General features: G+C 45.4%; 1 long non-coding RNA gene across 1 annotated transcript; it reads left to right on the top strand.

Annotated features, from left to right (window-relative positions):
• Positions 1-1,665: 1,665 nt before the first annotated feature.
• LOC131479847 (uncharacterized) lies at positions 1,666-26,615 on the top strand. Its single transcript, XR_009245137.1, has 3 exons — positions 1,666-1,842; positions 3,020-3,194; positions 26,524-26,615. It is a non-coding gene; the product is annotated as an uncharacterized LOC131479847 (long non-coding RNA).
• The last annotated feature ends 220 nt before the right edge of the window (positions 26,616-26,835 follow it).

Raw genomic sequence — 26,835 nt, 5'->3', positions numbered from 1 at the left:
GTATGTACCTGCTCAGCCTCTTAGACCTGGGAGGCAGCACACAGCAGGCCTGGCAACTGTCTGAGTAGGACAAACTAAGCACCTGCCCAGCTCTCCAGGCACTGTGCTGCTCTAGTGAAAAACTCTCTGGATGAGAAAACAATGACTCACTTTCTGAGCTCAGGATGCCTCCACTGCTGTCAGGATTTGCATCTGGATTACCACCCTATGTGTGTTCTGCAGTACCTGAGGTCCCTCACTTTTAGCACGATTGGCCCACTTACCCTCCCCTGAAGACTCACACAGGGCCAAGGAAATCTGAAGATCATAGCCATGGCAGAGCCACCAAAGAGACGTCCAGATCCTACATTTACTATTTTCATGAATTTCAAACAGCAGCAGCCCAGCTTTCTGCACACCCTTCAAGCATGTGTACTAGTTTACTGTGCCTAATCATGTGGTCATGGTGTAGCCTCAGTTTCCTCATCTGTGAAATCAACTTGCAATCCCCCCATGCCTGGTTACTGTGAGACTTGAGTAACAGATGCTCCTTAGCATGGGCCCTGGGACAGAGTCAGTACTCAGCCAATGGTAACAGCGGTTAGGACAACAGCTATTATTTTCTAGGTACCAGCAACTGTGGCTACTGCTTTGAAGATAATAGCTTGTTCAGGCCTAATGACAGACACAGAAGTGAATTTTCCCATAGGGCCCAACACAATGAATTGGTGTATTTTCTCCTTGTAAGCACCGAGATCCTATATTGGCATCAGTTTGCATCCTGGCTCCTACATTTCCTATCCATCTCCCTGCTTGTGACCTAGGAGAGCAGTAGAGGATGTGTCAAAGCCTTGGGATCCTGCAACCACATGGGAGGTGCAGAATAAGCTCCTGGGCCCTGGCTTCAAAGAAGACCACTTGAAGAATGCACCAGTGGATGGAAAATCTTTCTGTCTCTTTCACTCCATAAATCTGATCTGCCTTTTCAACAAAAATAAATAAATATTTTTTAAAATGTCAGGCTGGCTCAGTGTCTCCTGCACACACTTAATGAGTCCATATTACTATGACCAGCATACCTCAGGGGTCTGCCATCTAAAACATACCTCAACCTCAGACCATAAACTGGAGCCAAAATAAAACTGTTTTCTTTCAAATTACTGAGTTGGTGATGTTATGTTATTAGGCAATCAAAATGAACCCATTCCATATGAAAAGCTGTTCTGTCTTGTCCTGAGATAGAAACCTCAGGGTGCTCAGGAAAGTGCTAGCGAAACAAAGTGACAAAGAACCAGAGTGGATCCAAGCAGGAGCTTCCACAGCATTAAACTCAGGTCCAAATTCTGGCCCTGGCCACGGAGTCCTGAGGCTCACTACATTCCCAGCAGTTTCCACCCGCAACACACACAAACCCGGTGGATGCTTACTTCCACACATTCACCGTCTCCTGGCTTGTGTGGAGTCCAGTCATCCTCCTTGTCAGGGCACGTGGGGAGGAAAGATCACAGAAAACAGAGCCTGAGCCACTTGCCACATCACTCTGCTAGTTAGCCGAGCGCTAGGTAACCATGACTTCTCTGAGAATGGTGATGCTACAGGATTCCATTCCACTGTGACCATGCAGCTGCTGATTGGACAGTTTGTGTGACCATGGAGCCCTATGCTATATAAAAAAAAAAAGACATAGCCAATCAGAATTCTTCCTCTTATCAGCGGGGCCACATGGGATTGACTACTGAAGCAAGAGTGAGTTTGGAGTGAGATTGAAGCTCAAGGCTTCAGCTGCTGCCTTCTAGTTGACCCCAGCTCCTCCTGAAGTTGGTGAATGGTTGCCTTCCGATTTCCATGTTCCTGCTACTAACTGTGAGCTGGAGTTTACCATAACCTGTGGGAGCTGAGTCACAGTCCTATGAATATTTATTACCTTCTAAACGTTTTCTTTTTAAAACATTTTATTATTTTGATTATTATCATTTTATGATACAGTTCCATATTCCTTTATCTCCTCCCCAATTCCCTCCCCCCCACCTAGTTCCTCTATATCATTACTAACATATAGCTCTTCATACTCAGTCATATGTCCATCATTGCGGGCATGGACAATGGCAGAGAGTCCAGAATCCTATTGTCGAGATATAGTAAACAGTCTCATTGTAAGTCCATCTTTGTCTGGAAGCAGAAATGCATATTACACTGCATGCTCACATCTGGATATTTGTGTCCATTTCACAGCTACTGTACATCCCCTTAAATGTAAAGTCATGACACAAAATCAACAATAGAAAGAAAAATAGAAATTTACAATGCCATGAAGTTAAATGACATGTTACTAGATATGACAGTCTCCATTTTCTTCAAGAAGGTTCTTGATTCTCATTTCTTCAGCTACACGTTAGTCATTTAATAGCATGTTGTTTAACTTCATCATGTGTTAATTTCCTTTTTCTCGCTGATGTTGATTTTGTTTTGTGGCTTTTATTTTAGGGGATATATAGTAGCTGTGTAATGGAAACTTTTTCTTTTTTAAACTCATCTTCATATTCTCCATTACATTTTTATGTTAGGTCAGTGATGTTCTGTTTAAATTTTGCCTTGAAAAATGGTTACAGCTATCACGTGTACATTAGTCCTTTTTTGGTTCATTTTCCTTTTAGTTACTTGCTTTCTCAACTGTCTTTTGTTGTTGAATATCACCTTTTTTTTGGTGTCATGTGATAAACCTGTTCAATTTATTTATTGACCATGGATTTAATGATTTTGTTTATTTATGATATCTGTAATTTATGTTGGGATTTCTTTGCATCTAATAGGGAGATCATTTATATTGTTCTCAAAAGTAGATTCTTTAACCTAGAAAGAGCAGAGAACAAGAAAAGTATCTTTTGAGATGGAAATGAGAATATAAAGCTGGTGTTTTGGGTCACCTTTAACACTGCAGAATTCAAAAATAGCACAAAAATCTGTGAGCCTTAGTTTCCGCCAGCAATATGTGACCCTGGACCATTGTCTGAAACACAGTGCTGCTGTTTCTGTTTTACAGATTATTCTATTTATTTGCAAGAATTAAAACAAGAAGAGGAGAGACACAGAAAACGATTCTACCTACTGATTCACTATTCCAAATGGCCACAATGTCCAACACAGGATTAGGTCACAACCAGGATTCTTCTGTGACACATCCAACTCTGCCACATGGATGGTATTACCTCAAGGAAGTGAGTCACCTTGCAATCTTTTAATAGATTCATTAGCAGGACAATGGATTGCAGGTAAAGTAGCCAGGACTTGGCAGGCACCCATATGGATGTAGGTGTTTTCAACTCATCCTGATACAATGCTTGCTCTCAAATTGTAATTATTCTAAAACCACGTATATCTAGCTCTGAACAAACTAATGCTATCTGTGTGTAACTCACTACATTGGAAGGAAGGTTAGGCAACTGGCCTCACTGCAGCACAATGTAGATGAGAGGAAATGATCCCACTGCTAATGTAATATTAATTCAAATCAATATTTCCCTCCTTCCCTAGCCCTGCTTTACCTTCCTGTATTTTTATTAAATAATTTAAAAATACTTATTTTGATAAATTTACAAAGAGAAAGAAAAGACAGAGAGATTGTCTCACTCTCAAGATGGTCAGGTGAAAGCTGGGAACCAGGAATTTCTGGACCTCCCGTGTGTGTATAGGAGCCCCAGGAGCCCAAACTATTTGATCACCGTCCATTCCAGGCCATTAATAAGAAGCCAGGTTTAATACTTTTTGTATTTGGTGAAAATTATGGGTCTAATTTCACTCCTCAACCCTTGAGTATCTAATATTGCTCTTGCAAATTATTGAAAAAGCTATCTTTTCTGCATTGTATGTTTTTATCTTTGTAATTAAAAATGATTTGACTGTTTTTATGTAATTTGTTGCTTCTAATTTCTTAATTGATTAATGGACTATTTTATCCCAATATTCTTAATTGACTATTGAATTTCATCGCTTGAACTATTCTTATATCTTTAGTTTTATTTATTTATGCCATGATCACATCGGATATTCTGCATCTTTTCTGATTCCATGAGAATGTTAGCATTTTTGTTTATAAAGAATGTGTTGGTATTTTGATGGGAATTGCTAGACTATAGATTGCTTTGGGTTTATTGATATTTTAATAACATTTTCCTTAAATTAAATTTTCATTTCATGGACATGGCATATTCCTACATATTTTGAACTGTTTGAAGGAGTTCCATTGTAAATATCTCTCGATCAGTTGATTAAATCTAATTGTATTTTTGTAGCAGTTATGGATGATGTCTTGAGCTTCCAGTTGGATTTGAAGAGTTTGAATCTTCTGTTATATTTAATGTTGTAAGGGCTCCAAAGTGGCGTGACTGACCACCCATGTGCCCTGCCACACTGGCAGTGGTGGCTGGCAAAGATTTGAGGAGGACCAGAACACTTGGTTTCCTGGCTTAGCTGTAGACATTCTGTCTCTGTGCATTCAATTTGCAGTGTCACTGGCAGTTGCCATCACAGTTTCTGCTTCTGTCAGTTCATCTACTTCCGTCAAAGCAGATTCTTTCTATGTCGGAAGTTCCTGTTTCCAGATCTTTAGCTCTTGTTTTTGGCTCCGTTTGGAGAGTCGTTTCCCACAGAGCAATCAATGATTCACTATTATCTGTGACAATGAAGGTAGAAGAGCCCATCATTTTGGAGAGACAGATATTGGTGATCTTCTCTGCTCACAGACTTCGAGTGAGATGTGTCTGTTACTTTGTGCCTCAGGAAAATGACAAATGGCCTCCGTATTCCACGTGACCTGGTAAATAGGAAGGCTGTGAGGTTGGACAGTGTGAATGCCTTCACTGACTCCTCTGAAGAAGTCCACACACCATCTAATTCTTCCTTATATTTTCCTCTATTTTTTTCTTCTGCCACCCATGGCTTTACTGAAATGGTCCCTTGCCAATAACTTCACCCACCTGGGGGTGTGTATCAGCCACCGGCTTTCAGGATATTGCTAAGTTCTGCAAACACCACCACCATCTATTCTAGAACATTTTCACTATCCATGAATATAGCCCTGGACTCATTAGTCATTACTCTTCAGTTCTTTCCATTTTCCTTAGCCATAGGTAGCTGCACAACTACTTTTTGCATTTGTCCATTGACCTCTTCTGACTTCCCAGTATATGGTATCTGTGTTTCTTTCCTGTTTATGCCCGAATCATAGACCGTTACATAAATGAAGGACATCGTAGCTATCTGTTAAATTACTGCTGGGTATTTGGTTAGTTTCCACTCCCTTACGAATTTTTCCACGGACATAGATTTCCATCTTTTTTTGAGTATGTGCAGAGCAATCAAGTATTTTATTAAACAGAAATTCCATATTTAATGTTGGAGAAACTGTGAGGCTAATTTCCACGTAGCTGCATGATCTTACATACCCACCGGCAGTCTGTGAGGGTTCCAGTGTCTCTGTGTCCTAGCTGATGTTTGTCATCCCCTACCTCTTGGTTCCATCTCCTGGGGTACCAGTCCCTGTGTCTCAGCTTCATCTGCGTTTCTGCTCGCCTCTCCTCCACTCTTCTGACTACCACTGCTGTGGTCTGGATGTCCAGCCAGGGATTTGTTAAAGTCCTGATCCTCAGTGTGAAGACACTGGGGTTTGCGGGAGATGATTGGTTCATGGGCGTGGAGTCCTCATGATTGGAGTAATGTTCTTGTTAAAGGGACTCCAGGGGCTAGCATTGTGGCACAACATTTTTAACTACCACCTGCAAAGCCAGTATCCCTTCTTGAGCACCACTTCAAAACCAGTCTGGTGCTACCTTTGAACCAACTCCTGGCTAATTTGCATGGGAAGGGCCTAGTCTGTTGCACCTATGTGGAGTTCTGGAATTCCGGGTTTAGCCTCAACTGACACTAAATCCTCCCCACCCCCAAAGGACCCTGAACTTCCTACCATTTGGGCCCTGAGAGTAAGTGACTGCTGAGGTTAATGGTGTTTGTTGATAGCATCTTCAACAGACTGACACAGTCAGGAAGGGCTGAGATGAGACCCCTCCTTGCTATGCAGAGACGAGGGAGTGCTAAGGTAGAGGGCTGGTGTTCTCTGGCTCTTGAAGCCCTGGCTGCTTCAGTGCAGTGTGGAAAGTTGCTGAGAGCACCTCAGCCCTGTCCAAGCCTCTTGTGGACTGAAGATGAAAGGAAATGTTGGGAAAGAACACCCACAGCTTCCTCCCGGCCTTCTTCCCTGCTCCTCATAGTCTTCCAGGTCAGGTACCAGTGAGGTGTAATTCTGTCCTCTTCCTGCAGTGGCAGCGCCTGGGTACTGGCTGTCACGTCCTGAGGTTGTCTGTCCCTCCCAAGTGTGGGGCTATGGAGAAACTCCACACAATGGAGACTCCAGTCTCTGTTCTTAATACACTAAATCGGAGCTGCAGGGACTTGAGAACAAATCTCATATTGAACCCAAGCATCTGGCTTTCGTGCAAAACCACATTCTTTTTTTTTCTTTTTGCTTGTTTTTTTTTTATTTTTTTTCTTTTAAATTTCTTTTATTATTATTATTATTATTATTATTATTACATTTTGGCAATCTTTACATAGTTAATTATGGTAAAAAGGTTCAAGGGCTATAGGGAAGTGGGTAAGACTATTATTTCCATATTGTTTCCTTCATGTAGCTGAGGTAAAGGGGGATATTGAGGGAGAAGCCCACCCAGTTTCCCACCCACCCCAATTCCCGGATGTGGGGCATGCTCTGAGATCCTTGCTCAAGTAGTTTTGATAGTTCACCAGTTATGAATCGCTGCTAGTCTCGCCACTCCAAGAATGATGAGGTTGTTGAAGAATCCACTGACTGACATAGTCCATCATAGAGCCTCCATCTGCCCAGTATCTCGCTGCCAACATATAGCTGAGGTGGTTGATTGACTTATTCTTTCTTCTGTCTTTTCTTGGCTACGGTTCTGAGTCCACCATTTCGATTGGGGAGATCCCCAAAGAAACTTTGAGTTATTCCCAGACCAGATTCTCGTATGTTCTAGCAAGCACAGGGCCTGGCACAGTCCATTTCCCTGATCAGCTGGTGGTTGCAATTGCTGGGTTGGTTCTGTTTTCAGTCCCAACTTCCACTGGAACCAATGGGTGTTGCAGTCCAGCCTGCTTCTGCTCAGCACATGCTCAGCCCTCACATAAACCAGTGGGAGCTGCAGCCTAGTCAGAGTGACCCACAGTAACTCCCACCAGGCCTGCCCCCTACCCTGGTTTGCCAGCATGTGTAGCAGACCAGTCCAGTCTGTCCCACATCCTATTTGGCTCTTGTACATGTTAATGGATATTGAAGCTTAGTTCCATCTAACCAGCTCAACTATCCAGTCCTCATGGATGTTGTTGAGTGCCTCTCTGTCTAGCCACCCCATCCTAGTTTTCATGCCCTCCCGTGGGAGTATTAACCCAGGAGGGGGGCACCCACTATTTCCCTCCCAGGTCTCTCTCAATCCCAGTTTATGCATTCTTCAGGTTGTTCTGTGGTTTGACTTGACAGAATTAGCCCCCAGTGCCAGCTTCTGCCAGCTGATGCTGCAACTAAACCCAAACAACCCTCACCCACTCTGATTTGTGCTTGCATCAGCAGGAATAATCTGCCCAGCCTGGCTTTTCCCTAATCTAGTCTACATGAGGCGCATAGGTGTTGTAGACCTGCTTAGTCTGGTCTGTCCCCATTCCAGCCCACGCTCTCCAGTGGGAGTAGCTGTCTGGCGATGGGACAAGCCCCTTAATCCCCCTGCCAGCTCTGCCCCCTCCCTTCCTGGTTCTCACGCATGCTGGTTGGGTGCTGCAGTCATATCCAGTACAGGCAACCTCACTCTGGCATTCCATATTGTGCACTGGTTTTTGTCGCGACCGAACCTGGCTCGACCCACACTCTGTTCTGATGTTCAGATTTGCCAGTGGATGACATGAACTGTTTCAGCGTGGTCTGCCCACGACCCATGCCAAATGTATGCTAGTGGGAAACTTTCCATGGCCTATTCTGGACTTTTTCCTTTCATGCTTCTTGTGCTTACCTGCAGGGACTGTGTCCTGCCAGAGGAGTTGCCCAGGCTCCTCCATCAGAACCCCTCCCAGTGCCAGATTTTATGCATACCAGGGGGTCCATGAGCCAGCTCTATTCAGTTCACCTCCTGTCCTAGCAGGAACAGTGGCTTTTCTTGGCTGGCTTTCAACCATTTTGGTTCATGCTGTTGGATGTTTCAGCCCAGCCATGGCTCGTCCATACCCACATACGGCTCACATATGGCTTAGTAGGGGTTGAGACCTAGCCTAGTCTGTCCCACATCTACCCTGGTCCTTCAGGACACCAGTTGGTGTTGGGGTCTGGCCTGGCCTGGTGCATCCAATCCCAGTCCACTCTAGTGCCAAGGGAGACCACGACTGTTTCCTGGCTAGAACACAGCCCCATTCCAGCACATGTGCCCCTTGGTGGGAACCTCAACCCAGTTAGGATGTCCCCTTAGCTCCCCAACCAGGCCTGTTCCCAGCCATAGATCACACGCATGCTAATGGTTGTTCTGACTCAGCTTGGCTCAGTCCCTCACTTGTCCTGGCCTCTGCCTTAGACATTGTGGCTTAGCGTCCTTGACTCACGTAGACCAATAGGTGCAAGAGCCTAGCTCGGCATGACCTGTGCTCCATCCTGGTTTCTAGTTTCGCTTGTAGGCTAAGGTTTGCTCAGTCCTGCCCAGTACATCCTGTTCCATTACCAATTTACACATTAGCCAACTGTTCGAACTATTTTGCCCAGCTTGTCCAGCCCCAAGGTCTGGACCACATGTTCACCAGCGAGAGCTATGACTCACCAGGGGAGTTTCCCAAGTTCCTCCACTTGATCCCCTCCCAGACTCAGTTCTCATACATGCCAATGGGTTTTAGGCCACTTCTCAGCGCAGTCTGGCCTTCCATTTGGTCATATATGAGCTAGTGAATGTTGCAGCCTGGCCCACCCCACACCCTATTCAGGATGCACATTCGGGTGCTGCTGCCTTGACCAGTCCAGATTATTGTGGCTTCCTTTACCTATGATTGATGGCAGGCTCCTTGGTCACACCTAGCTTAGTCCATCACCACCGCAACCCTTGAGCTAACCAGTGGGGCTAGAATTTCCACAGGGTGTGGCCCACACATCCCCCACAGAATCTACCCCCGGATATGGTACTTGAGTGCTGGTTAATGTTATGGCACTGCCTAATGTGACCAGTCTCCTGATCCATCATCATTTCAGGTAATTGAATATGATCCTGCTGGATAAGCCCCAACCCTTAGCTTTTGCAAGAACTGGTGTTCGGTGCTCAGCATTGTTCAGTGATTACAAGTTCTTCAAAGGAAGAGTTACTGTCATTGGGGATCTTTACGATTGACTCAAATCCCAGAAGCACAGTGGGATCAACCTGGAGCTCCTTAAGCAGCAATTCAAAGAACCAAAACTCCAAAGCTCCTCGGCTGGGTGGCCAGCGCAGGCAGAGCCTGGCGCCAAATGGCACACTGGCCACCCGGGGACAGCTCACCACATGCACATGGTGGCTGGAGTTGGGATCTGAGCAAGACGCCCCATCCTGAGGCCCACCAGCATCCGGGAAGCTGCCGGAAGTTTAAACCTCCAGGCCCAAGGCCACGCCAAAACCACATCCTTCATGAGAAAAACAGATGCTTAAACTCTGGTGGTTTGCCTGAGAATTCTTCTTCTGACAAATCTGAATCCTTAGTGAATCAGTGTACCTGACTGACTGGGATGAGGATGGTAGTATCAGGAAAACAAAAGGGAAAACTACAAACTTCCAGTAAGTTACACACAGTATACTGTCATCACTTCCATGTTTGCCAAATGTCTTGGCACATGACATCTGCTTGACAAGAACTTGGTATAGCATTCATGAAGTAATTTTCATTCTGATTGTATGTTTTTCCCAAGCAGATTTAGAGACAATAAATATTTTAGTTCTGTAACTAGTTATTGATGCATTGTTAGTGTAAATAAAACTCAGAAAAGCTAATAGCGATCTTAAATATCACACCCAACAATTTCCAAGACTCTCTCTCATTTATTTATAATACATATTTACTTATAATTTACTGATTTCCTTATTTTTATTTATAAGTCAGATTTTTACAGAGTTATGGAAAGGCAGAGGAGTTTTTTCATCTGCTGGTTCACTTTCCAAATGGCTGCTATAGCCTAGGTGTCAGGAGCTTTTTCCAGGTCTTCCACATGGACATAGGGGACCTAGGGCTTGAGCCATTATCTGCTGCTTTCCCAGGCTATAAGCAGGGAGTTGGAAATAGAACAGCCAGGACACAAGCTGGCAGCCGTACTGGCACTAGCACGTAAAAGATTAGCATACTCTATCACTGCACTGCCAGTCCGTGGCTCTGACACTTACTGTCTGCACTCAATGGTGTGGCCAATCCTGTTTAAGCCACAGCACCACATCTGTGTTGGTAGCTTGTGATGACATAGTGTGTTAAGCCTCTGCCTGACATGCTGGCTTCCTATCTGTGTGAGATTTTCTCTCTTGACTTATCCCCCTTTCCATACAATTCCCTGTCAATGTGCCTGGGAAGGCAGCAGAGGATAGCTCAAATGCTTGGGGCCTTATGCCCATGTGGAAAACCTGAAAGAAGCACTTAATTCTATGGCTTTTCCCTGGCCCAGCCCTGGCTTTGGCGATCATTTGGAGAGTGAACAATGGATAGATCTTACGCTCTGTCATTCTGCCTTTCTAGTAAACACATAAACATTTTTTAGATAAATTGTTTAACCTCATTTTCTTCTAACTTCTGTGTATTCCTCTGTATGTGACAGAAGGACAGAGCCGGTAGAACGCACCTTGACTCTATCAAGAGGGCCTTTAAGTTTTCATGAATTCTGATTCACTGCCCTTGGGGTGCTCTGATTTATAGTTCTGTGTTCGTGCAACCAGCGTGTTAGCTCTACCAGAGAAATCTCTGGGCAAAGGTTTCGTTCTAATTGTGGAACAAAACACATCATTTTCTGCTAAAGCATCTTCAAGCAACCATGAGCAAAGGAGATATTTTGGAGTGTTCCAGCTTCCCTGATATTCCTCAGTCCTACCTGGAGGCTGACTCCCCTACACAGCACCACGGGGAGACTCTGCTCTCCTTCCTTGGACTGGGGGCTCCCAGCGTGAGTGAGTTGGGTGAACAATCAGTACTCCACCACCAAAGACAAGTTTTTTCCATGCCATCTCTGCTTCCTCTTTGCACAGGGCTGAGGTGGGCCTGGCAGAGCACAGGCCTGCAGAACCCATCTGGGAGCAGACATGCTCCCAGGAGAACCAGAGAGTCCTAGCACAGTAGGAAGTGGGGAGAGTAGGCTTAAGCCCAGGCTGAGGCTATGCCAAAGAGAGTGAGAAACACAGGAGGGAAGCAGCCCTGAGCAAAAAGCCAGTGTGGGTGCCGCTGGTTGAATGGACCAAAGACGGCTGACCAGCTTAGGGCTCAAGAGCTGTGTGGAGGTGGATGCTGTGGCTGGGTCAGGGCTGGAAAGCAAGTCAGAGTGTCTGGAGTTCTCATGGCAGCTCTCAGGGGCAGATGTTCACATGGCAGAGAGCAGGTTCGGTACTGTGAGGACTGCCATATGCAGTGGCCTGGGCAGTACGTCCAGGCTTGTGACAATGAGGGCTCCCATGGGCAGTGGCCTGGGAAATGTGTCCACTCTAGGGAATGTGAGGGCTCCCATGGGAAATGGTCTGGGCAGTGTCTTCAGAGCTGGCTGACTCAGTAGCTAAAGTCCTGCCCCCATCCAGGACCACCATGACCCTGGAGGAATGGGTCTCTTCACCCAAATGTCTGTCCTTCTGAGCAGGGCACACCGGGAATGTGCAGCCATGTTTGGGTCATTGGCAATAAGGGATGCCACCTGTGAGAATCACAGGTGTGGGGGATGAGAAAACTCGTCATTCCCCCACGATGTTCACCTCGGGCTCCTACCCTCTGGGCAGCATTACTCAGGTGGGACCCACTCTCCTGCAATTCTCTATTGTCTTTCAGTGTGACTGATCTCACACAAGCTTGGGCAGGAGCAGCAGGACAGGAGACTCGCGGGAGTCACGGGCAGGTGTGGCAAGGCTTGGAGGGTAGAGGACCCTGACTCCCCTCTCTGTGTTTGACAGGATGAGTCCTCAAACAATGGGAACCCGGGTCCGAACTTGGGTTTGAGTCAGAACTCATGTCCTCTGACACCAAGAACAGATGCCAGCCGTAGATTTCCCATTCCCAATCACCAGTACATATGTTTGTTTTCAGAAAGAAAAAAAAAAAAGGATGTCTGCTATGTGGTGGGAGTGTCTAGAGTCAACCTCGGGGACTGCCTTGTAGAGAACTGGAGGACGGTGGCACTCCAATGCTCTCCAGTGTTTCTGTCTCATAGGACAGGGGCCTGGGTAGAACCTGGCAATGGCCATGGCCATGCCCACCATCCCACCCCGCGAACCTCTGTAAAGGCCTCAGGTACCTTTTTCTCAAACAGCTTATTGGGCTGCATTCATGCACCCACATGTGTCATTCACTCTGAATTACCTAGAAGAAAAATGAGGCTTGGCTCCATGTGCTGAACATGGTGCCAATCACGTGACTGCAAGGTCAGGAGCCTGCATGCCCCCAGCCACAGCTAGCTCCCAAATCTGCCTTTTACCCACTAACCCCAGGATGAGTCCTGTTGGTTTCTTCTGGCATTGGGCGATTCCAAGTTCTTCATGAAAGTCATGGTGCGTGGAAGGAAAGAGTTAATATTAGGTAAGTATCTGTTGTGAGCTTTTCTCACACACCTGCTTTCTCCTTACAACGGTCCTGCCAAGCAGGTCACAGACTTCATGATGAAAGTAATTGCTTCAAAGGGAAACTGTGTTAGAAATCAGAGAGAGCCCCAGACTCACAATTATCTACTTAACTTTCAAAAGCGTGTGATTTTCATTTCTGATGAGAATAAAAACTGTGCACTGAAAGCCATGGTAGCATTACAAGGAAACCCTTGACAGGCACGTAGAAGCTGACTCTGAGTGCAAGGTTCGCAGTAGAGCAGGCTGCAGAGGGTTCCCCAGCTCCTAATGGCTAACAGAAACCCTTCTTTGGATGGTTCCTGAAAAGGCATATAGGAGGTCTTAGATGGGTCCACATGATTTTTTTTTTTTTTGCTGCTCTGATGCCTGCTCCACTTAGTAAAATGACAGCAAGCCTAGTACCTAGGATTTAAGTCCTGTTTTATAATCAGTGAATTTTCCATTCTTCACTTTTTTTTAATGGAGGAAATGGGTGCAGCCAGCTGCACTCCTGGACCTTTACTTCTCGTCTGGGAGCCACAGCCAATACCCTTTGCTGCTGTGGCCTGAACCAGCTCCAGGTTTACTCAAGGAGCTGACAGCAGGCCTGGGCAAGGAATGCAATGGGCAGAGAAATGCCAGAGAAGACCTCACTGCATCCATCCATGTCTCTCTTTAGACATTCAGCTAATAATTTGATGAGTTCTAGTTAGAATGAAACTATCAAATAAATTTCCAACACCCCCTCCCCACCTGCTTGGCCCTTTCTGCACTCAAGGTAATGGGATAAAATGGGGCAGAATTGGCCACCAGCCACACCTTGGCATCTCCAAATTTTGCTCGAAAGCAATTCTAAGATGCAAAAAGGCAAGGGAGTACTTGGCTTGTGGGTCATGTCTCCCCCAAGAGTAGGTGCTGGGCTGGGCCATGAGCAAAACTCCATGAAAAGGAGACTGGTGTTGGGGGTGACCTGGGCCCGCTTAATGTAGTCCCTCCACTGGCTCTGCTCAATCACTGGAGAATGCAAAGTGCTTTGCAAAAGATATTTAAGAACCCTCAGTGTCCCCAAGGTGTCTGACATCACACACACACACACACACACACTTCCAAATAACCAAAGGAGCTCCAACCAGGAGCCTGCAACTCTACCTGAGGTTTCCACGTGGGTGCAGGTGCCCAAGAACGTGGCCCATCTTCCACTGCCCTCTCAGGTGCATTGGCAAGGAGTTGGATCGTAGTGAAGTATTTAGGAATCAAAGTTATGCTTCAGTATGGGTTGCCACAAGCAGTGGCTTCACCTGCTGCACCACAATACCCCAACGCTGTGCCTTAGGCATTTGTTAACGTACCAGACAAAAGTCCAGGGCAGGAGGCTTTATTTCGGGTGAGTGGCTGCATTTTAGCTGCACATCTGTGCTGAAAGCAGAGCAGGGGCTGTGTCCATCTATCTCCCTCTGTACACATTTGGCAAACTCCTTTCTGCTTTCTTTTGTCCCAGAATCACTCCACACTCCCACTCTGAACATGTCCCCAGTAATGCCGCAAGGATATGACACAGTGCATGGCAGTGAAAGAACAAGGCTTTCCTTTCAGATCTGTGGGACTACACAGCTCTGATAACTCCCACATGCAGTGTGAACCGTGCATAAAACTATCCTCTGATGCACCTCCCTGTCACCCGCCTCCCTTGTTTGGCCAGAGAAGGCAGTGAGTAAGTGAAAACGCAGGTGGCTAGGAGATGGGTGCTCTACTTCACAGGGCAGAAGGCATTGGACAACACCTGAAATCAGCAACCCCCAGCTGACTTCCCTCTCCGAATCTCATGCAACCTAATCATACAACAGCCATGTTCACACTCCACTTTAGTAGGAAGAGGATGTGCAAATGAATGAGCACCAGTTTTGTAGATTTGTAGAATCTGTCTAACAGTTTTGGGCAAATTGATGGTCCAGTAAATTAAATATCTATTGCAGAATTTGTGTGTGGAAGAATTAGCTTTCTATGAATTGGCCTTGGGCACATGTGTTTCTGGTCTGCAGCTCCTATGCCCAGAGGTGTATTAGGGATTTTCTTCTGGACAAGAATGATGAGACCACTGTAAAGAACTCTGGTGAAAGCAGCTTGTGTCTACTATAGCAGGCTGGTTTCACTACATTTACTTTACGGGGACAGGCCTGGATTATTCCAAACCTTATTCTTTTATTTTCCAAGGTCACCCCCTGAGGACACCTACCTGTGTCTTTTTTGAGATCCTGTGTCTCAATAGTGCCATGGATCCCCAATTTGTTCGCTCCCCTCCCTGCTAGGACTGCCTTTGTTGGAGATATGGCCTGGGGAGCCCCCTGCAAGGAGCTGCCCCCTCCTGCCTTTTTTAGCTCTATCCCCTTTCCCTTCCACCAGGCCTGCTACTTGGGGTGCTCCCTGTGGTTCTCCTTTGGTAAATTCCTGTCAACTGAGTTTCAAACTCAGACACGCTCCCAGCTCCATGCAGTATCTGCCGACTGTCCCTTGAGCTCAGCTCTGTGTTCCATGTTGTGGGAGATAAGGGGTAACCCGGAACACACCTAGGTAGAGAAGGGACAAGAGATGCTACAAAAAATCACAGCCAGGAGCAAAGGGTTGCAGAGAGGCGGGAGCCTCGGGGAATGGGGAATTGGATTTCAACTGAGCCTTGAGTGAAGGAAGGATTAGAAAAAAAGTGTCAGGGACTAAAAGTGCAGGGATAAGTCGGGCCTGCAGGAGGCAAGTGATGGGATAGTAGACCACTGGTTAAGACCACTGAACTCCAAGGCAAGCTACTCTTCACAAATTGGTTTCCTTTGAGATGTAAGTCATTCCTCGGAACTTGTGTTGTGGTGCAGGGGGTTAAGGCACTAATTGCATCAGTAGCTTCTCATACCCAAGTTCCTGACACAACATTTCTGATCTAGCTCTCTGCTAAACACTTCTGGGAAGGCAGCACATGATGACCCAAGTACTTAGGCCCTGTACCCACGAGGCAGACCCAGGGTTTCAAGTTCCTGCCTGAGACCTGGCTGCTGCTGTCATGCATTGAACAGAATGTTCAAAGGAAGATCTTTCTCTGTTAATCTGTCAAGGAAATGCCTAAATTATTTTTTAAAGTAAGTCATCGTGTTTTTTCAATTTTTTGAAAGATTTAAATGTGGTTAGATTGATCTCACAGCGCTTTGCATGTTCTTCAGGGTTTTTAGAGAGTGTATTTCAGAATCAGATATTCGCTAATGTTTTTCAGTCACATTTCAAATTTCCAACTTGTATTGTCTTTTCTGTGTTCTGTATTATGGGAGTGATTGCATCACTGCAATCTTGTTGGGATGAGGTAAGAAAATTTCGGATAAGGCAGACACACATATGTGTGAGGGAGGGCCTGGGCAAGTGCTGGGAGATGCTTCTCGTTTTTATCGTCTGTCCATTGTATCGTCTGCTTTTCTTCCCCCAAAACATGTTGCAGTTGTAGAAGGAAAACAGTAGCCACAGCAAGAGATGCCATCAGTGAAAGAAGTTGCATAAGAAAATCATCTGGCATTTCTCAGGGTGTATAGCACCTCATCTCAAAGTTTGCAATTAATTTGATGCCAACTACTTGTGCTTTGCTGTATTTGGTTACACTTTCTGTGTTGTCTGCCTTTGGAGGGATTTAAAACTCACTCTCTGGCCAGCTTGCTCCAGGTCAAATTGTTTTTTTGCTTGGTCCCCTAAGAGCTGTGATGGACAGTAAATCCGCAGCCAGGTGTGGGCAGAACCAGCATTTGCCATGCTGGCTCCCAAGTTGGGGGCAAGGTACAATGTGATTTGATTTCAATCCTAATGGGACCCATCCCTGGCATGTGCCAGAATCACCAGGAGAGCTTTCAAATCCACAGGAGTAGGCCTGGCATGGTAACCTTGTGGATAAAGTCCTTACCTTAAACACACCAGGTTCTAATCTCAGTGGTCCTTACTTCCCATCCAGTCCCCTGCTTGTGGCCAGGGAAAGCAATCAAGGATGGCCCAAAGCCTTGGGAAGTGAGGGAGGGATGAGCAGTGATGAGGAATGTGGGCTGGGAATCAGGCTTCCTGGGAGAAACAGAGGACAGGGAGCAACCTGAAGACTTCAGGGAAGTAGGTGAATGAACAGCACTGGAGGGCAGCATCAAACTGTCTCTCCACCCTGCACCGTTGTGTGCTGTCACTGCAGATCATCCCCACATGACACTCTACCACATCCCTGCCTATGTGCACTGTCTCTTCACCCTATTGTATGTGTGCTGTCATTCCGCCCATCCCCACATGTCTCTATACCCCAGCCTCATGTGTGCTGTCACCCACCCCTTCCCCACATGTCATCCCACATGTCCCCAAGTGCCGTCTCTCTACTCTCTACTCTGTTTCTCCATCCTGTCCTCTCTTTCATGTATCCCCATGTATGCTGACACTCTACTCAGTCCCATGTGTCACTTCACCACTCCCACATCCTGTCTCTTCACCCTGTATCCAAGTGTCTCCATTTTCCCCACTGTCACTATACCCTATCACCATATGTCACACAACCATCACCCAGCTCTGTGCGCTGTCACTCTACTCTATCTTGCTGACTTAGACAGGCATGCAGGGATGAGGGTGCTATGACTGCCTCATTGGAGTTAGAATCTCTTCTTGAGCAAGGGGCTCAGAGGACTCTTCCTGGGGATGTGCCAAAGCAGTGCAGTGTTCACACTCCCTGGGCTGCCTGAGTCTCCATCAGACTCTCCTTAGCCTCTCAGGAAACCAGCCACTTGTGGTTGGCTCACCAAGTACAGGAATCGTAGCCATCAAACACCCGTGAATGTTCAGCACACCTGCAGAGTTTCACATTGGGGTTAATAGTCCATTGACACTTACTACTTCACAAGAGTCAAGCAGGAATCCTGATGAAAATTTATGCTGCTATTATAAGCTAAATGGAATGTGAGGCATATCCAGGCAGTACGAGAAGGCCAAGGCCCAGGATTCACACATCCTGGCCACCATAACCATTCGCCTCTGCCCCACAGTTACCCCAAATGCTCTCTAGCTAAGCTGTGGTGGGGTCTGCCCAGGACCATACATATCTTCTGTGCTCATGTATGTTTCTGGTGACCGCTGCTAGGGCCCAAACTGCCCAATTGTACACTATACAACATTCCCTTCCAGAGTTCATGCCTTTGGCAATCTCAACAAATTGCTCCCTAAGTTGTACAAATAAATGTACTTCAGAAACTTCATGGAAAATAGGACCAAAGAATAACTTAGTGGGGCCAACACTGTGGCTTAGTGAGTGAAGCTTCAGAGTGCATGGTGGCATTCCATATGACCACTGATTCATCCCGGCTGCTCCACTTTCAATCCAGTTCCTTGCCTATGTGTTTGGGAAAGCACCATAAGATAGGTTGAGTACTTGGGCCTCAACCTATCATATGGGAGGCCCAAATGGGTTTAATGTGGCCTAACCCTGGTTGTTGTAGCCATCTGGAGAGTTGAACCAACAGAGGGAAGATCTCTTTCTCTCTCTCTGACTCCAACTTTCCACTAAAAAAAATAAGAAGAAACACAAAAAGAATTGGAGAAACCAAACCAATCCACTCACTGACATCAATATCTTATTTTGCATCACTTACATGATGTTTGTAAGTCTGAGAAGAGGCCTGGGTAGTTTAGCTGGTAGAGAAATGGAGGAGGCACACTAGGTAGAGGAAGGAGTTCCTGCCAGCTTCTGTTTGCTTGCAGAAACTTCCCGCTTACCTGTGTGTTTGGATGCACCTTCATACTGGTAGAATGAGACAAAACAAAAGCTGTGTCCTTGTCAGCTCACATTGTCTGGGCCCAGAGAAGGTGCTCTCCAGCACATGATAGGAAGCCCCTTTCCATGTCAGTGTGATTGGGACTGTCTGGCAACTGCCCTCATCGTATGTCCGATGGATGGTCCTATTCACTCCCTGGAACCAGGAACAACGGTAAAAAATGTCAATAACTGTTCTCCGTTTACTCTTCCTTCATGCTGCAGATGGGCTTCCACTCAGTCCTTCACCCTGCTTAGGGATTCAATCATATTGACATCTGCTGACTCAGCAAAATGCCCTGGGCTCATGTTTTCAGCAACTTATATGCCCTTGGCTTTGGGTAAACCCCTTGGTTAAAATCAGATAAAACTCCGTCCCCTTCTGCCTGTGGGGATCCATGAAATGGTGGGTGAATGGTGGGGTGGTAGCAATGTAGTGACTACTGTGGTTCTGAGCTGAGGTGGCTGACTTTGGAGAACAGGAGTGGTGGTCATTGAATCTTCAGTTGCCTGATTTAAAGCTAATGGCATCTGCATTCTGTCATCTAGGATTGATAAAAACACAAAGGGTTAACCTGTCACTTGCAAAGACAATATCCTGTATTGGAAAATCAGTTCTTGTCCAGCTCCCTGCTGATGTACCTGGGAAGACAATGGAAGGTAGCACAAGTGCTTGGGGCAATGCACATAAGTGGGAGACCTGGACGCTTGGCTCTTGGCTTTAGCCTGGTCTGGCCGTGCATATTTCTGCTGTTTTGGGGAGCCAATCAGTGGATAGCTGATAAGAGCGTAGTTGATAAACAACTCTTTAAAAATATCCCATTATCCCCTAAAAAGATAATTAATGGAACAATTTATCATTGATTTCTTAAGAGCCAGTAAGAGCAAAGATGTATTCATCAGTCACAGTGCTAGCCAATTTACATATACCTCATTTTGGTATAGATAGCTGTTTACTAAAATATCTCTTTATTTACTCAAAGAGGGGTGGTGAGAGAGAGCACGAGACTGTCTATCCTCTGGTCCACTCATCAATTGGCCGCAACAGTTAGGACTGAGCTGGGCAAAGATGGGAGCCAGCTTCATCTGAAGTTTCATTTACATCTCCCATGTGGGTGCAGGGGCCCAAGCAACTATGCCATCTTCTGCTTCTTTTCAAGAAACTCAGCAACGATCTGGAGCAGAAGTGGAGCAGTTGGGACTCCAGCTGAACCAATCTGGGTTGCCAGCACCACAGGCATTGAGTTAAGCCACTAGGCTGCTAACAGCACACCTACAATGTTCCGTGTTAACAGCAAGCCTGCAAAGAGCTATACCTACTCTTATTTCTCTTCTGACAACAAACTTTCTCATGGAGGCAAAACGACCTTTCCAAGGTCACTCTCCAATTGGTGGCACAGCTAGGCTGTGAATCCCCAAATGCAACCTTGGGGCCTGTTCTCTTAACTTTTGCTAACTGCTAGCAAAAGCTTCCATTGCCATTGCTCCAGGAGATGGTTATATTTAAAATGGTCCAAAGATTGGTCAAGAAAATAAATCATAATGAGAAATTAGCAAAATTAGCACAGAGCTATCTGTCAGCATACATGTGTGGGGTCTGTGGATGAGCCCTGTTTTTCAACTCATGCAAAGCAAAGGTCGGCTGGTGTGAGCAGTTCATGAGTAACAGTGTTGATAGCAGATAGGAGAAACACCCCTGCTCCTTTTCTTTCACTTCTTTCTCTGGACAATCATATCACCCCATCCCCACGAAGATTTGCAATCTGGAAAATCCAGTATTTGGCAGGAGTCTTGAATCTGGTGTACAAGGAACATTTTTACAAATACAAACTCATCCTTCCTGGGAGAATTCTCACAGTCTCAAAGGTAGAGAGACTACAGTGGTGGGGAGGAGCCAGGGCCTTGTGGGGTGAAACACACTCCAGCAGCAGAGGAAATATAGCATAAGCGTGCTTAAAAAGCCTTGGGAATACTCACTTTTGTTGGAAGTGACACAGACACGATGGGAAGTGGGTAAGGATGGAAGTGAAAGGCTGAAGGAGGCACAGTCTTCAGATGCTAATCTCACACTCAGGCAGGCTGAAGTTTTGGAAGGGATGGTTAGCATGGGACAGGACAGCCTGCAGCTGCAGGCAGGACCAGGGTCATAGCTGGTGGAGGGAATACCTGGAGCAGCAGCAGGGAATAAAGGGTCTGTCATTTAATGCTACCCCTCCCTGGCTAAACAGCTTCAAGGACATCCGGCCCAGGGTATGGAAGCCTCTGCTTGTCCACCTGCACAGCCCAGCAGCATGAGGCTGAGTCTCATGAAGGTCCAAGAAGCAAGTGCCCTTTGCTGACCACCACACAGGACCTATTTGCTTTCACAGCTGTGCTTCCCTGGGGCTGCATGGGCTCAAAGTATGAGCCCTGTTCAGTTCACACAGGTGTTCTGCACAGGTTTGCTATCTTCCTGGGCTTGGGCAGTTCACACTGCAGTGTCCAGAAATTCTGATCCCAGAAGCAACTGAGAAACAGCAAGAGGGTTTCTCTGACCCCTGGTGCCTGAGGATGGAGCAATAAGGATATATGCAGCGCTGAAAAAATGGGTTCCTTCTTGCGATGGGCAGAAGCATCATGGCAGGTGCCACTTTGAACTCTGCCACATGTTTGCCTACAGATCTGAAGGCTGCATACTCATAGTCCCAGGAGCTGGAAGGTTAGTTGTCATCGAAGTCTGTCTTGTTGGCTTGCAGATGGCAACCAGCCACTGTGGACTCTGTGCACTCTCAGAAACCGATGGATGGACAGAAGGAGAGAGAAACCACATTCATTTGCCACTGTCTCTCTCTCAGAAGGACAGTCCAGCCTGAGACCTGTTCATCCCTGTTTGTGGGGCATCACCATTGGATCTCTGCCTGATACCTGTTGGGCATGGCTCACAGCTCACCTGCCCATGACCTGAGGCACAGCTTCCAGCCCTGTGTGAGGAACATATGACATGATTGGAGGGTCTAGGGAAATAGACGTGCCTTCTAGTCAATAACAGTGCCATTGTTGGGTGAAGGACTATAGCAAGATGCCCTCATCCCCCTTCTCTTCCCTAGTCTTTATAAGCTTGTAATTTTTCACAGTAAATGGACATCCCTCACTAGTTTGTCTCCAGTTGTTGTCACGACCGAAGAACACCATTGCCTCAGCCCTCAGTGGCCTCGGGGCCTGCTGGCAGGTGAAACTCCAAGACACGCTGGCATCTTAAATGCTAGAAAAATGGCTGTTGATGACTTCCAACAATGTATCAGATCACCTTTTCTGGTGGCTAATGATGACACTGGTAGATGGTCCTCAGAAGCATACTAAGGATACCTGTAACATAGGGAAAAGATGCCACAGTGAGTACGGTGGCTGTCCTGGGCTGGCATCTTTCTAGTGCTTCCCAACCATTTCTCTGAGGGGCTCTTGTATATCCCAGGAAGGTCAAGGCTGCCTTCAGCTCTGGGAACTCCATGGCTCAGCATCTGCACACCCTCACCCCTGCTCATTCAGTGGTTCCTTTGGCTTACTCCTTCATTTATTTATGCCACAACCGTTGCTGAATTGCTTACCACTTCCGTTTCTGACTGAGCACACAGGGATAACACTTGTTGCCACATCTAGTTCTGACCTTCTTTCCATCATTGAGTAAGTATTTAAGAAAACATCCAATGGACATACCATGGCCCTGCTATGGTGATGGGCCCAGAACTCCAGCTCATTAAGAATTCTGCTCTTCCTTCCTCATATCCTCATCTACTGTGTCCCTTTCATAGCCCTCAGGACACCAGTGAGCTAATCACCAGTGAGCCAATTACTCAGTGACTACTTTAACATTTGTAAAACAAGGAAGTGAACAGGTGGTCAGGAATGAGAGCTAAAGAGTTTTTCACCCCAGGCTTATTCCTGAGTTTAGACAATTTTCTGGAGATGCCGTGATCTATAACTCTGTGTTTTGCCGAGAGCCTACTTCAGAGTGGCATCATCCCTTGCACAGTAGATGTGTGGGATAGATGCCGTCCCATGAGAATCTCGTTAATTATTAGAGCATCCATGTACCTAGATAGGCTATCTCCACTGATCCTGATTCACACCATGATGACCAAACTAAGTACTTGTAAGAATCAGGGTCAGCTGTGGACTGGAAACTCATGTATTCTGGTGTAGGAAACAAATATATAGCGGCCAGCACTATGGCACTCTGGGTTAAGCTGTTACCTGGAATACTAGCATCTGATATGAGTGTTGGTTTGAATCCAAGTGGTTTCACTTCAGATCCAGCTCTCAGACAGTGCACCTGGGAAAGTCGCAGAAGGCCTTAGTGCTTGGGCCTCTTAAGACTTGGCTTGGTCTGGACCTGGATGCTGTGACTGCTTGGGGTGTGAACCAGTGGATGGAGGATCTCTCCTGGACTCTCTATCACTTTGTCTTTCACATAAATCATAAATCTTCTACAAAAGAACTGAAAATCATCTTTGTATACAGGTTTCTATAAACACTGATTTCTTTTTTTTTGTCTTTTTTATTAAATAAAGCAAACATTTATTAAATTGTGATAAAAACATTCCATCAAATTACAAAACCTGGGTAAGAAAAACAAATGGCACATGCTTAACTGTAGTTGACATTCAAATGAAATTTGCATTCCCAAAATATTATACAGTAATTAGAAAATACCAGCCAAAGTAATATTAGGATATTTTTACGTGCGGTCTCAACAAATTTGAACAGAAGCAAGTTTTAACAAAGGTAAATTTTACAGTAAAACATAGCAGTAGATTAAGGATCTTAACATGTTTGTTTTACTGCTATTTGACACTATGATACAAAAATAAGAGGATTTACTTGACATTTTTAATAAATATCTCATGGGCTGTTGAGTGCCTTAAACACTGATTTCAATGGCTGAGCTACTATAAACATTTGTCAGAAAGAACCCAAATGTTTATTTTCAGATAGGTACTAGAAAATCAGCACAAGCTGCCTCATGATGAATAAAGTCTTGGGAATTAAATTTCACGTGCTGGTGGGGTAGAATGTGAGCACGATCAATGTTATACTTTGGAGTTAAACCTTAAAATAAAGGAGAATATCTGCTTTCATGGAGTTTCAGATGTCTATGAAATTCCTGCATAAAATGGAGTGTGATACATGCAATAAGAAAGGACATGCCAGGGACACACAGGGGATGGAATGATACTAAGCTGTTGGCTCTGGATCTCAGGGTCTAGGGTCAGGGGGGTCAAGGTTCACGGCCAGGGGAGCCTTCATCCAGGAGAAAGCAGAACCAAAGAGTCCTTGGGGAAATCATCCCCTACTCAATGATTTCTTCCTTTTTTTAAAAAATGTATGTCAAAGTCAAAGTTAGAGAGAGAGAGAGAGAGAGAAAGAGAGAGAGAGAGAGAGATCTTTCATCCACTGTTTTATTCCACAGTTGGCAATAACGGCCAGGGCTGGACCACCCAAAGCCAGAGGCCAGGAACTTCACTTGCTCTCCCTCATGGGTGGCAGGGTCCCAAGCATGTGGTTCATTCTCTGCTACTTTCCCAGGCACAATCACAGTAAAGCACTTGGGGCATGATCTGCTACCTATATGGGAATCCGGCAATGTAGGGCCTGGTTTCACCTGATACGCTACAATGTCAGTCCCCCAGTGACTTATTTCCATGCCCAGTTGTGTACAACAATGATGGCTTTGGTTTGCACAGCATCTGAACCTTCCTCTGCCTGTGTGCTGGGAGGTCAAGTTTGCTTGTTCAAATGAAAGCTGCAAATCTGATTCTGACATTCCCCACCTTCCTTGGTACCAGGACATGGAATGAGACTGTGGCATTGATAGTCACAGCGCTTCCCAGGTTGTAAATTGCAGGCCAGGTGCACACCTGGCAGGGGTGGAGCTGGAAGAGCTGCTAGGCTTAGGTCCTAGCAGGCCCTCCCAAGTGCTTGTTAATTAGCCCCCACACAAGTGCATTCCCAAAGGAGAGGCAAATTCCATTCAAAAAGTTGACAGAATTGGTGCTATGTGGAAGCTGTTTTAGAACATTTCAACTAAACAACTGAGGAATCACCAATTTATTATAGAGTAATGCAAGGCAAACTATGGTGTTCACCTGTAAAATCTTACATTCACTATAAACATATTCATTAGGGAAAAGAGACAAAAGTCAGATGGAACAATAGTGAATGCAGTGAGTGGTAATGATGAACTTTGAAATGGAATTATATACATCTATATCTATATCTCCATTGATCTGACGTTGGACCTTTGTGATTGTTTTGGTAGTTAATGCATTCTTTGATTTGCGTTTCCTATGAATTTTTCTTCTATTGTCATTTTTGTGTAATTATAACTCTGTCTGCTTATAACTGTGATACTGCCTCTACCAAATCAAGCATTTCTTCTCCAAGCAACCACTATATGTACACACACATATATACTTACATGTGAATATTATATGCATATGTAGTGTATACAATAAATATTATTAATATATAATCTATAAACATCTATTTATTTTTTATTCAAAAAATGGGGTTTAAGGGAGAGAAGATCAGAAAGAAAGAGGTCCTCCATCTGCTGATTTACTTCTCAAATGATGGCGATGACCAGAGTTGGCAAGCTCCAAAGCCAGAAACCAGGAGCTTCTTTTAGGTTTCCCTTGTGAGTGAAGGGACCCAAGCAATTGGATCTTCTTCCACTGGTTTTCCAGACATATTAGCAGGGTGTTAGATAGGAAGTACAGCAGCCAGAACTCCAATGGGGTTTGTCCATATGGGGAAGCCACTGACACAGGCAGAAGCTTAGTCGGCTATGTCATGGTGTCTGACCTACCATGCTATATTTTAATCCATCGCACCAGCATCCCTTGAATGCATTCTGCTTTTGCTGCTAAACACATAGCTGCACCTGTGTGTATCTTTGGTAAGCCCGGCCCAGACCAGTCTCAGTCATCTTGGCTGGATTTTCCACTATGATGTCATCAACTGTTGCAGAATTCTGCCGGTTGTCCTGATAACCCTCAGACACACAGCACCGCAGAGCTGTGGTAAAACCATCCCTGAAGCCACCGTTCCAGGTAACAAACTTCCTTTTCGGAACTTTTCTGGGACTCTGAATTTCCTTTTGATTTTGAAGGATTCAGTAGAATAGTTCTACTGAAACCGGAATCTTTCTTTGCTGTTATGGGTCCTGGAAATTGTCTTATAGTATCCATTTAGAATTTAATCACATCAATTTACTTTCCATCAGTGTATTTTGTATCTGTTTGCTATTCTAATATTTCTTCCAAAGTTAATGAGTTCTTTTCACAGCAATGAAAAAAAACTATTTCATAACATCCACATGCCCTTTATATATTAATTTAATTTATATATACATGTATAAGTATTGCTTATGCATACTTTTAAGATTTTTTTAAAGTTGTTGCTATAACTAGAATTATTTAAATCTAATCTTTGAGAGACAGAGAGTGGAAGAACTTTTCATCCAGTGGCTAATGCCTCAGTGTTGGCCACCACGCAGTCTGGACCAGGTTGACTCCAGGAGCTAGAATCCAATCTGTGTCTGGCCTGTGGATTACAAAGGCTCGGTTTCTGGAGCCATCACTGGCTGCTTCCCTGATCTACATAAGCAGGAAGCTGGGATTTTGATGTGGACTAAGGTATGTTAAAAGATGTCTTGGCTGTCGAGGTGCACATCTAATATCCTGATCTAAGCCAGTCTTAGCATGGAACTTGTGGCCATCTTGGTTGGCTCACTCATGGTGATGTCATGAAGCCCCTGCCAGTTTTCTAAGTCGTCCTATACTACCCTTCATGCACCTGGTTTTTCAGAGCCATCTTGGAAGAGTATGACACCCACCTTTCTAAGGAACACATTTTCTACCAAAATCAGCTCAGGCTTCCGCTCCTGGTCTCTTCCTACAGCAGCAGGACTGAGTCTCTGTTATTAATAGGCCAGCCAAGGGTGCTGGAGTCTCCTTCTACTTACACAGACTACAGTTCAGTTAAAAAAAAAAAAAAACACAACTCAGTTTCTCATCTGAGAACGGCAAAGGTAATAGTAAGTACCCACTGAACTACAGGGTTGGTGAGAAATGATCGTGTATGGACAGCTGAGAATGTCATTGCCACCTACAAGGCAACTGTCAAATGCAAAAATGAGTGCCTTTCAGATTTAATCAGCAAATGTGCAAGACTGTCTTTTTTTGT

The sequence above is a fragment of the Ochotona princeps genome, chromosome 3 (assembly GCF_030435755.1).
Source record: "Ochotona princeps isolate mOchPri1 chromosome 3, mOchPri1.hap1, whole genome shotgun sequence".
NCBI classification, from domain to species: Eukaryota; Metazoa; Chordata; class Mammalia; order Lagomorpha; family Ochotonidae; genus Ochotona; species Ochotona princeps.
Note: the sequence above shows the minus strand (reverse complement) of the source record. Positions and strands in the feature narration are given on the sequence as shown.